Consider the following 17,596-nt stretch of genomic DNA (forward strand, 5'->3'; position numbering starts at 1 on the left):
TATTAATGGGTAAATATAATATAAGATAATAATAATATATTTGCAAGGCTATACTTTCTACGATAATAATGAGTAAAGTGCTAGGTACAGAGTCATTAAGAGGACATCTAAACCAGTAAGAGGGGTCAAGGTAGGCTTGCCGAAGAGGTCATACTTGATTGAACTCAGGAATTCCAGTAAAAGGAAGACCAAGAATTGACAAATGGTAGAGCAGGCCAGATAATAAAAACTAGGACCATTGGAAATTGTGCTGACTCGGGGAGTGGATTCCTTATGCAATTCCAGGTGATGGTGCCATGCAAGATTGCAAACCCATTGACATCATATATTCTGGTATTTTCCAGAAAAGCCAGATATTCAGACTTTTGTGTAAAATTTTCATTTAAAATATTGGCAACTGATCTAATAATTTTATTAATCATTTTAAAAAGGCCACATAATATATTATGTCTGTTGACCATATTCAGCCCGTGGGCCACAATTTGCAAACTCTACTGTAATTGGGAACCATGATAAGTCAAAGAAGGATGATAGTTGTTGTTTTTTTTTTAAGATTTTATTTATTTATTTGAGAGAGAGAGAATGAGAGAGAGAGAGCACAGAGAGAATGAGAGTGAGAGAGAGACACACGGGGGGGAGGGTCAGAGGGAGAAGCAGACTCCCTGCTGAGCAGAGAGCCCCATGTGGGACTCAATCCCAGGACTCCAGGATCATGACCTGAGCTGAAGGCAGTCGCTTAACCAACTGAGCCACCCAGGCGCCTCCCCCACTGGGGTTTCTAAGGACTACTTAACTATCAAGACGCTTGTCTACACTAAAATCTCTCTTTAACTTCAGGAAATAAAAAAAGTGTATGTAAGAAAAAAGTATATGAGAGTATATTTGAAATATAGAACTGGGAAATGAACATAAAAGTAAAAGGATATGAAATTTGGACAAGCTTCTACATGAATTACCTACATGTAGGTACAATACTCTAAACAGCCAAAAAAATTGAGAGAGTTTAGATACAAATGTTTAACTCCTCTAAGTAATGAGTAGGAGCCCTTTACTATATCTTAGAAAGGAAGAAGGGAACATCCCTTGGAACATGAGTCTCCACCCAAGTTATAAGTTACACATAGACATATCAAATCAGGGGCACAGCAAAAGAGGAAGTATCACAGATCCATTCGTGAGAATAATTAGGCTTCAGTGACAGGCAGTAAACTTTCAAGGAATTTATATTGTTATTACTGATGATATGATAGCATCATTAAATAGATTTTGGGCTACTTACTCAAAAAGTAATTCACCATTGAATTGGCAAAGTTCAGAAAAAGCCTTAAATTTGTTTGCTAGTTTTCAACTACCCCTTCTTTGGAGAACGATTCTGTATGTCCCATTCTGGTAAAACTACATACTTACTAATAGATGGCAGAGCCTCTGGATTTAAGCTGAGATTCTTACTCATGAATCTTGTTTCCAAAAGTAGAAATTCACAATTATCAATCCATACTTGTTAATGAAAATTTGGGAGATGGACTCTGCAGATGTTGTACTTGGTTTCCTTTTGGAAAAAGTTTCATGGGTGAAAGTCTTTGAGAAAACCAAGACTGATGCTAATTTGTATAAAGCCTCTCTCAGTAATGCAAAAGTTATACATCCTTATTTTAGTTGTTTGTTAATATCTGGATGTTCCCATCACCTAATGCATGCATACACCAAAGAAATTTTTACTTAATAGTATTTCCCATTGTTGTGTTGGTCTGAAGTAGTGAATGACTTTAAAAAATGGAGGAAAAAATGGATAGAGGGTAGAGAAGATGAGAAAGAGATACATACTTAGGTTATCCAACTTAAGAATGAGAGGAGTTTGGATGTTTGCTAATCATGGATTAGATGAGATCCATTGTTTGGATCTTATGGCTTTTAGTATATTTAATGAACAAACCAGAAACTCACAAGTATGAAGAAAAAGTTTTGAGTGAAACAATGGAGAAGATCACCATCGCATGTGGGAGAATTTTAAATAGCAGTTTATCCCCCAAAGGCATAGGTATATAATAACCCCATGAAAGTATATACTGAGAGAATTAGTATTGATATCCTCCACCCACACTTAGCAATAAAAATGTATCACTAAAAACATGCCTCAGCTCAACACCTCTCCTGCTAAGTTCTTCATTGTATCAGGTTCTGGTGCCCCTTGTCCTTTCGAGGCAAGCTTGGACACACGGATTATTCAAGTCACTGAGTATAGTTGGAGCGTTCTCAGAGGCTTACTTGAGCTACATTCTCTACATGCACTTGACCTAACAGTGCAAGGTGCAGGGACGGTAATTGTGGCACAGTCAACAAGTGAGTTCAGTTTCAGATTGTGCCGTGCTGAATTTGCATGTGGTTTGTTTAACTCTTCATTACAATGTTGTTAGTAGCAAGGAATCTCTTATTGGAATCCCCTAGGAATGAGATGTCCTTGCCATTCTGTTCTTAGTAGAAATGTTTGTTTATTTGTTCAGATTTCAGCTATGTTATTTGTAGAAGTAGTGCGTACAGTTTCAGGAATGGAGACTCTTCTCTGTGTCTCATCTTCATATTTCCTGACAAGGAAATTGCTTGCTAAATCCTCTAAATTGTTATATTCTATGTCTACTACCCACAAAAAAATATTTCCTACCATGCATATGTAGCTTCTTGATTATACCTTACATATCTCCTAGCCAAATGCATGTTGTGTACTTCTTGTCAGATGAATGCAGTAACCTGAGCTCATATGGTAGGTTTCCTTTCTGATTGTTCTATTCATTGCTCTTCCAGCTGCAGCACACATCTTCCAAGTATCTTACCTCTTGGTGGAAAGAAGCCCATTCTACGCTTACTTATTCCTACTTTTCTAGTTATCCCTGTTTGTCACTCACATTCATGTTCCTACCAGGGGTCGTGTGGGTGCTGGTATGCATTCTTTGCCATGATGCAAGCCACCTTCCAGTTCACCACTCAAGAACAATCCCAAGGATAACCCTCCCACCCAAGTTTGTGGAAACAGCATAAGTGACTCAAAGGACACATTGGTATCTTCTTTCAACTGGGCAAAAACTAGTTTGATTCTTGGCAAAAATTACTTACCTATTTGGAGGAGATATGACATATATACAGCATGTAAGGTGATCTCAGATCTTAGGATAATGATGGCTTCTGCTCCTCAGGATAGAAGAAGATGGGGGAAAATGTATGAATTATTCTTTCCTCATAAATTACTGCCATGGCTTCCAAAATAGAGACACACTAAATTATTTTTTTTTCTTTTCAAATAAATCATCCTATTAACCTTATCACTTACTTAAGGCAAATATAGATTTGGTAGCTATGGGAGTTTACACAGATGTCAGCTGGGGAATGATATTACACTCAATTCATATTTGAACATAAACTTCACCTTTGCTGTAGTCGCCTGTATACCGAAAAGGGATAGAAAAGAGGAAGTTTGTAGAGGCAAAACTGTTTAGTTATTGTGTCAGTGCAATTTTGGGGGGCGGATAAATATTTTTAGCTAAATGAAAATGAATGAAAAAATGGGTAGTCTCAAGTTATTTAATGTACACAAATTCAAGCATCTTGAAGAGTGATTTAGAATGTTTCAGGATGGGATAGAAATACCGATTATGCAGATAATTTCAGCTTAAGAAAGTCATTTTCCTGCTGGTTTTGAAGCAACTTGTCCTTGAAATATATTTGCAAAAATTACTCAAATTCCACATTTTATCTGTGAAATTTTCTATCATGTTATACTTTATGTAGACTCTAGTAGATCACTGTTTCATATAGGCCTGTGTCTCTCAAAATGAAACTCTCAGACCACCGGCAACCATGTCAGCTACCCACATCCCAATGAAGTTGCATTTTCTTGAGTCCTCTGCTTCACACATGATGAATTCTCATTTTATTTGTAATCCATGAGTTAATTAATGAGTGTGTGATTCCCCCAAACAGGAAAATTCAAAGCTTCACATAAGATCCTTATCTATGAAAGCCCTCTTCTTTCTCATGGACACCTGTATTCCATACAGTTTTAGAAGTTTTTTCTTATACATAATTTTCTTACATATCATTAATATCTAAAACAGAGTCTCGATCCACAAAACTTTGTTAATGGAATGAATGAAATGAAAATGTGAAATGGCAGCGGGAAAATATAATAAGTTTTATAATTATATGAGAAAGATATGAATTGGGTGACATACTGAGTCAAAAATGTTATCAAATTCCACATTATTAAAAGTCCAAGAGTCAGTTCTTCTGCATTTCTAATATATGCTTTTCCAGCATCTGCTTGATTATTTCTGGTGATAAGTACCTTAACAACTTCACAAAGCAGATAGTTCTATTATAGGGCATGACTGTTAAAATTTTTCTTAAAGGTAGCTTAAATTTACTGCATAATAGCTAATTTTCTTCTGGAGAGTGACACAAAAGTATGTCTTGATTCTTTTGACAATATTGCAGATATTTAGAAACACCTGTCATGAGTTTTCACATTATTCTCTCTACCAACTTAAGAATCCCTAATACTTCAATCATCACTTATATTATATTAGCAAATCAAAAGGCCGAAGGACTATATGGTCTTCCATGTGACTAGTCTCAGAGAAGATAAACAGTAATTTGCTGGTATTTGTACATCTAAGTAGTAAAAGAGTTGAGGTTAGAACTCTGGTTTTATCCTTCAAGAGTAGTTTTAATTGAAAAAAAAAAAAAAAATGACCTCAGTACCTTAACTATTCTTAAAGAATCAGACAGTTGCAGGCATTGGTTGAAGTCTCAATACTATGGGTGTTACAGCTTGCATGACTTTTCTAGCTTTTATTTCATGGGGACAAGATGACTGTTGCAGCTCCTACCAATAAATCTATGTTTCAGAGAAGTAGGAAGGAGAAATGTTCTTGCCTTTGCAAAGAAAACAAAGGCTCAATCTAGCATCCCGAAAAAGACCTTCCACTTGCTTCTCCATTGGCTGAAAAATGGAGTCATAGAGCGGGTTATTGGCCAGTCAACCAGCTGTGTATGCTGAGGTATCTTCAGATCTTAGATGTGAACCCTATTTATGACAGTCTTCTGTCTAGTTTATTCCTTGTATGTCACTATTTCCAGAATTATAAGCATTTTGGTCATCTTTTTATTCACATAATACTGTATTAACAGTAAGAAGGATAATAATTAACTGAACACTGGAACACATGGTTTGATTGTTCCATATGATTTGATGATCATGCCTGTGATACCTGGCTTGTCTCAATGTCTTGCTTTCGCTAGTGATATGAGGTAAGAGTGACATGTCCCATATCCAAGGTAGCCATCATAAGGTTCCATCTTTGTCTTCCTCTGCCGTAACAATCACATGTCCCAGGTAAGGCCTGTTCTTTCAGCTTGTTCTCTGAGTGAAGACAGCTGATGGACAAGTACAACAGTCAGTATGGTCAAGTGTCAGGGATGACAAGTCTTTGGTGTCATATCAGTGAGATTCAAGGGGTTTTAGTTATCCCAGCAAAATCTGGGAAAAGCGGACTAATTTGTAAATAGCTTAATAGGTGCTACACATACATTTTTTGAATGTGATATTCAGCACAAATCAATAAAGTAAGCCAAATTGTTGTCATTTCTCAAAGAAGAACTGAGGTTCAGAGAGATTGAAGACATTTCCTAAGGTCCCACAGTGGATAACTAAGAGCAACATTAAAATTTCTAGAATGAGATCCACTATTCCAGATTTGTTCTCACTACAAAGAAGCTCCACAGAAAATGAGTAACTTGGGTCTTGATTATATGTATTATTAAGGAAATCTCAGATTAAGGAAATCTCAGTACTTTTTGGCACATGATCAGCTCAGAAGATGATAAAATAAAACTTTTCTCCACTGGTCTTCTCTGCACCTGATGGGTTTGTGGCCTACATATTGCAATTATCCTCACATTTATTGGATACTTGCTCTTGTCCAGGTAATATGGCAGGTTCTGAGGAGGCAAAAACTAATAGGGCCTCCACCCTAGGACCTAAACATCTGAGGGAACCAACATCCCCATAACTCACGGCATGCCCAGCCAGCTGCATGAGCTGGAGTCTATACCGCTTCAGAAATGGAGGGATTAATGTGGGATTTTGAACATTTCTCAGCCAAAAAGGGGGGGAGGGAGTCATTTGGATTGTTCCTATGTATGTGACAGAAGAGGAATGTTCTGTCCCCAAAGAAGATATCTAAGGGCATGATATTCTATGCAAAGCTGCCAATTATTGCATGCTGTCTGGTATATTAGGCCACAGCACACCTTTATAAGCCAATGCCCTTGACTGTTGTATTTCCAGAAGTGCTGTGCTCTGTCTAACTCTGCTCCCACTCCTCCAGGTTATCTCTCAAGCAAACTGGCAAGGGGGTGATGAAGACCGTCTTTGAGCCTCAGTTATAAGGGTCTAGCGCTGGCTTTTTAAGGAAAACATCTTGCATACATCATCTCTTACAACTCTGACACAAAGCCAGTCATTGGAATTCTGAAATAAAGGGAAAAAGGAAATAAAACTTGGCATCTTTGATTTCTGTTTTCTGTATACATGTTTGCATTTGTGTAGTCATGCATTTATATACTTTATAATTGGAGCTTGGTAACTTCAGTAGCGGTTTTGGAGTAGAGGTTTATTTTCATTGTTGCAGTTGAAATTAAAAGTGGAGAGGAAACTGAAATGACCTCATCTGTTTCTGCCCCCTCTAGACAGGGGTGTGTGTTTTAAAGATAATATCCAGAGAGAACAGGCACCTGGGTTCTCCACCATTGATAATGCTGGTGCCCACTTCCAGGTGGATTATATCCTGACACTGTTTAAGTACAAAGAGGGCATCGGATTCTCTGTGACCTGGGAAATTCCCGGGCCACCCGGTTTTGATCTCTGTCCCCTGTTGCATAGGGGGTATCAGGTTTAGTTGTTTGGTAGTTTGGTGTGGGCAGGATGCTGAGCCTGACCTGTGGGTGAAGAGAGGGGTTTGCCTCCTACTCCTTTGTCCTCATTAGTGACTTCCCTCTGCTTAAGCCTCTGGACTGTGCATTGTCACCCCACGGGAAGCTGAACGGGATTGACCAAATTGGCTTAATCTGAGTATATTTAGAAAGTAAATCTGTTAATCTGAATTAAAATGGCTTATCATATTCAAAATGAAATGTCCAGAAAGAACAAAGTCTGTATTCACGGTAGACATGCAACGTATTTTTGACAGAACACCTTCCCATGAGCCAGAGATTTTCATCCCTGTTCCTTCCCACAGGGCAGAAGTGTGCCTCGTCTTGTCTTGGAAGAGACAAGGACATCCAGCTTTCTAAGGATGAGGGCAGTACTCTCATTCATGACCTAGTTTCTTCGAAAAGCGTTGCCTTCTCAGGCTCCCTGTAACTGTCCTAGAACCTAGCATTTCTTATGTCCGCACGTAATCCGACGTTCTCTGAGCCATTGCTAAGCTTCAGACATGATCCAGAACTCAACTAATTAACTTGTTGCACCATAAGTGAACGATGATGGGGAGGCATTTATAAATGCATGGTTTTATTTCTTTGACAACATTTTGGACATGGCATTCGCTGTGTTCGTCACATCATTTCTCAGCGAAATCCCTTGGGAATCCTGGGACTTTTATGCCTTTTGGTGAACACAACATTGTGTTTAGGACAATAGAACAATGGCTAAAAGGATTGAAGGGATTAAAGCCTGTGTTCAACTTCTGATGATAACTTTTTGTTCAATCCTTGCTTAAGGCAAAGGAAAAAGAAGCGCTTTGGGTATTCTTCTTTTCTTCAATGTGTACACACCTATGGAGTGGGGCCTTGCACCCCCGAGGAAGGTGCCCGGCTTCCAGGCCAGATACTGGCCCCGCCACTTGTTCATGAGCAGTGGGACCTCAAACCACTACTCTGAGCATTGCTCTCCTCAGGGGAGTTGGACAGGGTGACAGCAGTCTCTGCTTCCTAGTGGGGCTGAAGCCAAATTGTGCGGCCCCAACCAAAGTAGGTAATACAGACTGTCTCACCTGTGCTGACTGTTCCACAGGCAAAAGATAGTTTTAAAAGTAGTTGTTTCCCCATATTTTATCCAAACCCTAATCCACCCTCTTGCGTTGTCTCCACACTACCTCTTGTCCTTCTCATGAGCCACAACACCCAAAATGGTGCGTGGAAATTGATCACGGCTAAGAACGTGGGTGTTGGCTGGAGTGGTGTGATGAGATTCGAAGATTGCTGGAAAATCATTCAGCTTTTGTTTGCTTGTTTGCTTGAGTTGTAGTTTATTTCTAGTTTTTCCTTATTTTTAGTCACCTAAGGGCCGTGGTCTACTTTGATGGGCGAGCAAAGCAGAGAACCAACCTCTTTATGCTCTTACCCACTCTGCTGTTATGTAGCTATATCATTGTAAAGTAGCGTAGTGGAAGCTATAATTGGAATAATGAAACTATTTGCCATGCTGTTATGTAGATTTTGTTTCAATGTGAGGTTGTTTTTTCCCTTTAATCACCATATCATTGAGTTTAAACCAGGTTAATTTAGGAGGGAAAATATTTAGAATAGACATTAAAATAAATTACTGCTACAATCAAAGATAAAGTTGTATTTAATTATCCCCTTCTCTGGTTATATTTAGATGGGATCTAACATTCTACTGGATGTGTCATCTATGCTACAACCTTACATCATTGAGCAGAGATCAGATATTTCAGAGTTTCTTTCTACCTTAAGATTTAAAATTAAAATATATAATTCTAAGAAAATAACATTAAATATACTTCCATTGCAAGTCATCTAATAATTTTATAAAGTTCAAGTTAAAATGAAGAAGAAAGAAAGCCCCAAAGGATGAGGGTTTCTAATTTGGCTTTGCCTTTATCTTAATTTCAGAGCATGAAATTACTTCCTCGATATTAAATCAAATTCAATAAAAGTGATAAACTGAGGGCACTGATTTCTTGTTGAAAGAAATAGAACAACATCATAATTAAAAGTGGACAAACATATGTTCAAAAAAGGTGATTATTATTGGTGCCATAACAGTGATACCACTGGATTGGCCAGAGGGCCCTGAGAACAAATGTCAATTATACACCTTGGCTCCACAGCCTGTTGCTTTATGGGCATTGTGGGAGGGACCGAGCTCTTCATAACTGTCCTGACAAGCAAACAAACCAGGTCATTTATTTATTTTTTTTTAAATTTTATTTTATTATGTTAGTCACCATACATCACATCATTAGTTTTTGATGTAGTGTTCCATGATTCATTGTTTGTGTATAACACCCAGTGCTCCATGCAGAACGTGCCCTCTTTAATACCCATCACCAGGCTAACCCATCCTCCCACCCCCCTCCCCTCTAGAACCCTCGGTTTGTTTCTCAGAGTCCATAGTCTCTCATGGTTCATCTCCCCCTCCGATTTCCCCCCCTTCATTTTTCCCTTCCTTCTCCTAATGTCTTCCATGCTAGCACCGCCATAAAATGAAGATGTGCAGAACGTCATGTTCGTGCAAATGCGACTTTGCACAGAATCTGTTCTTTTGTTTTTATTTTTATGTTTTAAATTTCATTTTTGGTTTTGCAGTAACTGTACCCTATTCTGCCTGTACAGAGAAACACTCTGGAGATGAAACAAAGGTGACCCTTATGTTCTTACAGCTATTTTATTTGGGAGTCTGGAGGGTGATAGATTTTATAGATTTTCCTTAACCAGGGAATAAAAACCTTCCATAGAGATAACTCACAATGCTGTGCAACCATTCAGTTAAACACTTGGAAGATTATAACATTTGGTGTCTTACTTCCAGAAGGATCTCATCTTCAGTTGGTTGATGAAAGACCACTTCCCACCCAAGATACACCATAGGGTTCATTCCGCGGTCATGGTCATGATCCTCCTGCTTTCAAACACCCACTCCTCTTCCTTTGTACCACCCACCAACATCTTTAGAAAGGACACTTCTTCTTCCCCCCCTGCATTTGAGTAAGGGAAGGACAATGAAAATACTTATAAATATTTGGCCATTAAGAGAACAAAGTATAATTTGAAAGACAAGAGATACAAGCTATTATTTGTTGAGTGAGTGAGGTTCTGTCATAAAGATAACCCTCCTAATACACAGCAAGAGGAACCTGCCATCCAGGGAGGTGAGGCTACTCAGCCAAGTGTTCGAAGCCCAGAGTGTTAAACAGAATGTAGCACAGAGTGTGTGTCTGCGGCTGTCTTTATTCCAAGCTCCTGGGGCGCCTGGGGGGCTCAGTCGGTGAAGCATCTGCCTTCAACTCAGGTCCTGATTCTGGGGTCCTGGGATTGAGTCCCGCATCGGGCTTCCTGCCCTGTGGGGAGTCTGTTTCTCCCTCTGCTGCTCCCCCTGCTTGTGCTCTCTCTGTCTCCCTCTCTCTCTCAAATAAATACAATCTTTAATAAATAAATAAATAAATAAAGCCTAAGCTCCTTCCCTCCCTCTCCTCCACTTATGGCAATAATTAGCTCATGATCAAGTGCTACAATTAACTTATAATATTGTGTATACAGAGCAGATTACAACCATTTTTAGGGAGACGGTAAGTATGCTTCTCCAGGAAAGGCCTCTGGGATTTTACTATGAAATTTTGCATCTCCTGGGGTGAGGCGTCCGTGTATCAGCTCCTTCAGATCAGATGATGAACCCTCATCTAGTTTGTTTTTCTCACCCTGCATGATGATGCATGAAAACAAGTTTGAAGCTTATTGATTAAGCCCAACAACTCAATATCAAGATATAAAATATAATCCATTTCCAGGATATAAAACAGAGGGGCGTTTTTGTCTGTTTCAGTTACATTAAGCTGTTGGTGAATTTGTGACTTGGATTTATCAGCTTTTTGCAGAATATGTAGTATTATCAAAAAGATTTTGTCTGTACTTATCAATATGGATATCTGGGTGAATTTTATTAACAAATATTTATCTTCAAGATCTTCAAACACATAATTACAAAACTATAACTGAGATGAAATTCAACTTTATTCCTTCTTAGTGAAGTTATTTCCTAAATATATTTTATGTAATTTATTTTTAGGACTTTTGATAATAAATATATTAGGTATGAAAGAAATTTCTATAAATATTTAACTCTTTTTCAAATCAATTTGTTAGAGGAACTATATATGTGACAAACATTATCAAGTCATTTTTAGTAGGATTTTTCAGCAGAGATAATGATTATGATATCAATCATATGAGAACTTCCTAAGATCTTCAGTGTAGGTGCCAGCTAAATTACAATAACTAGATATTGAAAAAATATGACATTTGGGTGGAAAGAAATCTCTAAGATTATGTGCTCACAAAATATATAATATGTGTGTGTGTGTGTGAATTGCTGAAAAGTGAGGGAATAATACTATATTATAATCCACATTCTTGAATAAATGAGATTATTAGCATGCATATGATCATTAGACAACAAAATTATCTCATGAACACTGAAGTCTAGATTTGAAAGCAGTTCAAGAGGTAGCATAGAGTTCATAGAGGCTTGATACTGATGGATGAGGCTCTGCAAGAAAAATTTTTACCAGATAAACAATTCAAGAAAACTTCAACCCTGATGCACCTGTTGCCATTGTTCTATTTTAACATCTACTTGATGGTTATAATTACAAGGCTCCGGCACAAAGGATATCTTAGTGGATACCAAAATATGTGCTGAGTCTTTTACTGATTAATCCCGGGAGCAACCAGATCATTACATGAAGACTCATAGCATCCTAATTTTCTCCTGACAAGCTCAAGTGGAGGGCTTTTAAGGAGCTTAGCGTGGTTATTCTGAAGGCAGAACGTTTTGTGGTAGAACTTTCCTGCACTAGGACTGACGCATGAACTGAGCCGCTTCACTTTAAGCTGTACCCCAAGTTCCTACACAGCGGTGACCTGATACCTAGAGTGACATATTGTTGCCTTTTTATCCATTTCCATATGCACCCTGCTTGTCAAAACAGACAGGGATATATTTTGGTGACGTGTTTGTGTTAAAAAAATAATAATAATAATACAATGACAGCATCTCAAAGGCAGTCCTGAAAAAGTCTGCAGAATGGGGAGTGCACAAGTATTTTTCTGTACAAAAGTAATGAAACAAAATTAGTTTCTTCCTTTTGACATTCAAGCAAGTTTGATTATTTTTACTAATTAGGTAGCACCTTAACTTAAGGCTAATAAGCTTTATCATAGACTTTAGATACATTAAACAAAGATTACTTAAGACTTTGCTCAAATCTTCCCATGGTCCACGCTATTCGGTATCACAGGCTATGGCCATCCCACTCATAACCCTCCTTCCTTAACTGACCATTTGTCATTCTTACCACCTGCCAAAATAAGTCTGCTTCTTTTATGCTTATTACATATTGCTTATGCTCTGTGTGTTGCTTTATTATAATTGCCAGAGTACAAGATTTAAAAAAAAATTGTTTACCGATATATTCCAGATGCCTAGAAAAATGCCAATTACATAGGTACAGAATGACCAATAAATATGTATTAAATGAACACATAAAATGTTTATGCAGTTAATAGCAACAACGCAGCAACTCCTGAGAACCTCTGAAATTTGTCTGTTTCCAGTGGGAATTCATATTTGGAACTATGTCACTTTTTGGATAAATAGTTATGTGAAGAGTACAAATATATAGTCAATTATTTTCAATTATGAACTAAAAGGAAAACGATTCCAGGTATGGATTTATAAACTTATAAATCTCATTTATTTCTCATTTTTGTGCAGCTAAGGAACAAAGCACCATTGAATCACAGATAAATATTTATTTTTGTATCCTTCTGATAAATACTAAAATTGGAAAATATTAAGCCAAAAATTAAAGGTTTTTAAAACACCTTCAGGAGAACAATTTTAGCATCAGACCTTTGCATCATCTTTGCAATTTGGGACACAACTTGGATTCACTTTATATTCATTTGATTTCCACAAATAAATATTCTAAGTCCAACAAGTGAATTATTTATAGGAACTTCATACAGTTGAATTTATTTTCATGTAATATCTTTTAAAGTGACAGTAGTTCCTTTTATGATGGGTTCTAGCTCCATCTCTGGTACCAAGATGTTACATGACCTTAAACAGTATACTGCCTTTCAGGGCATCATTTTGTACCCCCAAAAATGTGGGGTGCAATCTCCACGCCCTCCAAGGTTCTTTCTGCTTCTGTGATTATGCGTCTCTGTATCTTAACACTTCACTGATTGTGTGTCTTTTTATTTTACTATATGTGATTGTGTTTTTATATTAAAACACCTAATATTACAAATATGTCCAGATCCACTTTTAATTTACCATTTCTAAATTTAGAAAAAGTGAACATGTTCTATCGGTTAGTTTTAGAATTAGACATGATCTCTTAGACTCTATGTTATCAATCTATTAAAAATATTACATATCATGCGCTATACTGTACTAACATGACAGATATCTTTAATAAAAGATATGTTATATTTATAAATATGTACTTTATAAGTTAAAGACAGAAAATATTTCTGTCATGATTTCCTTGGAACTATACTTTCTAAAGGAAATTACTCTCATTTATCAGGAGCCTGCTTTGTTCTACCGAGTTGGGTATCATACTTCCAACATCTTATTTACAGAGAAAAGTTAGAGTTGCTAAAAACAAAACAAAACAAAAAACAAAACAAAAAAAACTGACAAATTTAAGGACCATATTTTGTTAATATTAGTTTAGATGATAGCTTAGTTATCTTGCCCCAAATATGAACTTAGATACCTTGTCCCGGAGCCAACACAATAAACTTTCCATTTTTCAATAATTGAAATATAATGCTAAACAAATTATTGATATTTCAATTATTTTGCCCCAAAATTTATTTCAGTCTTTTCCAGAAAGCCAAATCATTGCAATGTGAAATACATTACCCTTGCATTTGTGAATAAATGAACATATTGAATGTGTACAAGAAGAAGGATTTTTAATGTCAATTCTTTTATTCCTCAGGTGTAACTGTGTTAGTATACATATTTACATATATTTATTGTTCAGGTTGGTTAAAACTTATTTTTTATTAAAACTAACCACAACATTTTTATGCTTTATTTCCATATTTCTTGTGAAATTGGAAGAATTAGCTTTCAAATGATCCAATAGTATCTGGACCTAAAAACCATTGAGAGTATTTTAATACACATTTAATGAGAAGTACAGTTTTTAATGATACAGTCACGCTTTATGTTGGTTTCTGTATGTGAGAATATATAAGGTGAATTATAAAAATGATATCAGTACTGGAAGTTATGAGGAAATATTTGATGGGTAACAAGTAGTTTTGCCTTAATTGCATAACTATCGCTTAGATTTACATTTGAAAGTGCACTTGACTCATCACTTCCTTTTATTAACAGGAATTTGCACTGTCATGTTTCTGAATACCGTGCACATGACCTACAAATAAGGTAAAGTACAGCATATTTTGTTTTATGTTGAAGTTACACATAAAGCATCTTGTCGGTAGTTGAGTAACTGAGAGTTGTGCATCATAAAGAAAATCATAAGTAAATTGTGGGTTTGGGGGTCCAAGTTACAACCATCATCGATATGTTGGCAATTTGTGACTGTTCTTTTGTTTTACTGAAAACCCACTTGCATGGAGATATCTACCATTTGCTGCTTATTCTCTCATGTTATTTGTTTGCAGCAAACTAAAAATACTTGATTGACTTAGTTTCTCTGCCATCCAGCAAAGACTTTCTTGCTAAGCATCATGAGGCAGCTGTGATGCAGCCACTGATCCACCTCATGTAGACACATCTGTCCAGTCCAACGGCCACAAGGACAAAAGCAGGGGAAGTGTAAATTTCCCAGGGCTAGGAAAAACATAAAATCGACAATTGTGAGTGTGGAACAATGTTAAGAAAATGAAAAGAGTCCACTTAAAAAAAATATGTGGTTCTCTATTCTCAATATCGTATTGGTTTACCCGCGTCATTAAAAACTGAGCAATGTTATTGAACTGACATAGGATCTGAGACGATAAATTAATGGTAGACATTTTGTTTATCCCTTTATATATACTGGGGGCAGATTTTGTAAGTAACAGCGAAAACATTTTGATATGCAAATCCATTCACTTTGGCTCTTTTTCTCTCTGAAGAGGCTCTCGTCAGTGTACTTCTGGCTCTCACCCGTTAATAGGAAGGAAGGAGTGGGGCAGGGCAGAGATGCCCTTACCTGAAAAGCAAATGCCCCTGGTTAAGGGTCTGGCTTCTCAGAGAGCTGGATGGCAGGAAACACGCTTGTTTGAAAGGTCCTGTTGGAGTGACTTGGGGTTCAAGTTACAAGGACCTGCGTTACGTTATTGCTCAGAAAGCAAATTATGTCTTGGTCTTAGAAATAAATCAAGGGACAAGCATCGCAGTTCAATATGTTAGTCATGTTTTCATTCTTAGCTTCTCATCAGAACTTTCAAAAAAGTCTGGGTGGAAGAAGTTGGGATCTTTCCAAGCCTTGTATTTCTCAGCTATTTCTCTTCTGGTTTTGGGAGGAGACAGGATTAGATGTGAATACACATATTTCTAATTGAATATAGTAAGATAAAATTGAAAATTGGATGAAAAATAACTGATTTGCATTTATATTCAATTGTTTTGTTTCTTGAAAAATATCCTTTGATATCAGAGGCTATTTTTGCAATTAATATATCACTGTTGATCATATAAATTTAAAAGAACGGTAGAATGATATGTGTGATTAAAAAAAAAAAAAATTCCCTGGGCATATTCAGCTTGTCTTTTCTAGTGACATCTACCTCAAAATAAGAAGAAGTCATTATTCCTTCAATCCATGACATGATTAATAATGAAAGTAGAAAACATCTTGCAATAAAACAATCCCAAACTAACCCACCTAAGTTTTTGCCTTCTTCAGGAATCCTATTAGTGACATAATACAGGGACATAATGCATGATACAGAATGGATTTGCATATCCTATTAGTGACATAATACTAGTCTGACAAATGAAGTGCAGTTTGTAATGCAGAGTGCCCAAACTTTCTCTAAGGTCTTACTCAGAGAACAGTACTTATAGGAGAGTAGTGATGAAAGAATTTACTCAGTGTTGAATCTGTCCCTTGTCTTCGAGGTATTTGTCTGAGTTTACAATGAAAGCTCATCCAGACGCTCAGCTCAAGAATTGCTATGTCTTCGACAGTCTTCTGTCTGTGTGTTTGGACCAATCTTCTCACTGCCTGTGTGGCAGTGGGTATGAATAATCTGTAGAAGTATAATTGTCTACATAGTAAATCTAGGATTTCTTTTGGATGTGCTCTTTTGTTACTGACTTTTAGGAGAAGAAAGAGGAATTAAGAATATCCACAACCCAAATGATCCGTATGTGCCGTTGCTCTACGCTTATTAGGATAAAAGTGAATATACATTGTGCTTATTTTTTACTGCTCATTCTAAGAAGCTGTCTTTGTAGGCCTATTTTTATGTCTCATATTTAAAAGATAAAGCAATGCACATCATGTTTTCTTATCTGAATTTTTATTCTTGATTCTGCTGTCGGAGTGATGAATATGTATAGATAGGCACCTAGCAAGAGAGTTTCTGAAAGTGATGGAGATAAAGAAATGCTTAGTATTCTCAGTAACAGATAAATGAAAAGGAAATGTGTTGGTTACATTGGTATTCAGTTCTTTTAATCAGTGCTTCCTAAGGCAGGCTTACAGAGCTTTTTAGAATATTTGACATTCACTACTTCTCATAGGCAAGCTCAGAGGACATTAACCAAGCAGAATGTAACTGCTGTGGCTAATTCCATCTGTCCCATTTTTGGAATACTTCATTATAAGCAGCCTTCCTTCAGGGCACCTGGGTGCCTTAGTCAGTTAGGCGTCTGACTCTAGGTTTCAGCTCACGTCATGATCTCAGGGTCATGAAATCGAGCCCCGAATCAGGCTCCAAGCCCAGTGTGGAGTCTGCTTGTCCCTCTCCCTTCCCCTCTGCTCCCCACCCCTTGCATGCATATTCTCTTGCTCTCTCTCTTTCTCAAATAAATAAATAAATAAATAAATAAAAGCTTAAAAAATCCTTCATTCACGTGTCATATCTTTTATTTCTTTATAGACCTTGGTTTCTAGTTGACCATTAGGATACTGGATTTTTAACACAGATAACTGGCATCTTCATTCCATGTCAGTTACCAGTTGCAACACAGACAACCACATACCAGATATTTGAATTCCAGAATGTTTTGATGAAGTTTAACCTCCAGCTAAGTCTGATAACCACTTGATTCTGTGTCTCCTTTCTTTAAAATATATTTATTTATTTATTTGTCAGAGAAAGAGAGAGAGCACGAGCAGGGGGAAGGGCAGGCAGAGGGAGAAGCAGACTCCCTGCTGAGCAGGAAGCCCGATGCAGGGCTTGATCCCAGGACTCTGGGATCATGACCTGAGTCAAAGGCAGGAGCTTAACTGACTGAACCACCCAGGAGTCTCATGTGTCTCCTTTCTTCTGGGTTATATCCTCCACCCCAAGTGTGACTAGGGCATGTTACCTTTGT

At 37.2% G+C, this 17,596-nt stretch overlaps 1 protein-coding gene across 3 annotated transcripts in view; it reads left to right on the forward strand.

Annotated features, from left to right (window-relative positions):
* The window catches only part of LOC116625425 (protocadherin-15-like), a 1,687,848-nt gene that overhangs the window by 663,555 nt on the left and 1,006,697 nt on the right, over nucleotides 1–17,596 (forward strand). For all 3 annotated transcript variants that reach the window (XM_032393940.1, XM_032393941.1, XM_032393942.1), the window contains exon 3: nucleotides 14,435–14,485. The gene's annotated coding sequence lies outside the window, so the exon portion shown is untranslated. The remainder of the gene's footprint in view (nucleotides 1–14,434; nucleotides 14,486–17,596) is intronic.

This window comes from Phoca vitulina, unplaced genomic scaffold, assembly GCF_004348235.1.
Source record: "Phoca vitulina isolate PV1807 unplaced genomic scaffold, GSC_HSeal_1.0 scaffold78, whole genome shotgun sequence".
NCBI classification, from domain to species: domain Eukaryota; kingdom Metazoa; phylum Chordata; class Mammalia; order Carnivora; family Phocidae; genus Phoca; species Phoca vitulina.